Raw genomic sequence first — 1,057 nt, 5'->3', positions numbered from 1 at the left:
GTGGTAGTGGTGGTGGGTGGCGGTGGTGGTGGGTGGCTGGTGGTAACAGGTAGTGGATGGTGGTGGTAGGTGGGTGGTGAGTGGTGATGGCAGGTGGTTGTGAGTGGTGGTGGCAAGTAGGTGGCGAGTGGTGGTGGCAGGCGGTGGATGGTGGCGGGTGGTGGTGGCAGGCGGTGGGTGGTGGCGTGTGGATGGCAGGTGGGTGGTGGTGGTGGTGGCGGCGGCGGCGGCGGCGGCGATGGTGGTGGTGGCGGCGGTGGTGGTGGTGAGGGGTGGGTGGTGGTAGCGAGTGGGTGGGTGGTGGTAGCAAGTGGGTGGCAGGTGAGTGGTGGTAGCGAGTGGGTGGCAGGTGGGTGGTGGTGGTGGCGGAAGACGGTAGTGGAAAATGGTGGCGGGTGGTGGCTAGTGTTGGGTGGTAAAAAAAAAAAAATTAAAAACTCAAAATGGAAACACATTTTTTATGTTTTCATTTTTTGGCCAAATTTATAAACTGAGACCACTGATTTATAAACCAAAAATTTTACCAAACAAGTTTTTATTTGAGTTTTAAAAATTTTTGTAAATATAAACAGACAACTGAAAATGTAAAGTGTTACCAAACGGCACCTTAGAGTTGTTAAAATATTGGTCTTGTTTGGCAACGTTGTTGTTGTTGTTGTTTTTTTTTTTTTTTTTTGCTATAAAATTTTAAAAAATAAGTTAAAATAGTTAATAAAATAAAATATTATATCAGATTCATAATTATTTAATTTTTTTCTTTTACAAATATCATATTTAACTATAAAAAATTCAACTATCTTTTCAAATATAAATATTTTAACCTATTAAAATAGCCAACTTTTTAAACGAAATCATAATATAAAAGAAAATTAATAAGATCTCTTTTGATAATTAGATTAAAAGTCAATTTATTAACTTTTTAATTTTTTAGATATTTCTCTTCATTTTTTTTAATATATTTTTAAATTTTTTTTAAAAACAAAAAAAACTGACTTTTAATTTACGTCTCAAAATAAGACAAAAACACACAGCACCTGCTACATCTATATATATAGAT

The sequence above is a fragment of the Camellia sinensis genome, chromosome 2 (genome assembly GCF_055761805.1).
Source record: "Camellia sinensis isolate YWXY chromosome 2, ASM5576180v1, whole genome shotgun sequence".
Classification (NCBI taxonomy): domain Eukaryota; kingdom Viridiplantae; phylum Streptophyta; class Magnoliopsida; order Ericales; family Theaceae; genus Camellia; species Camellia sinensis.
Note: the sequence above shows the minus strand (reverse complement) of the source record.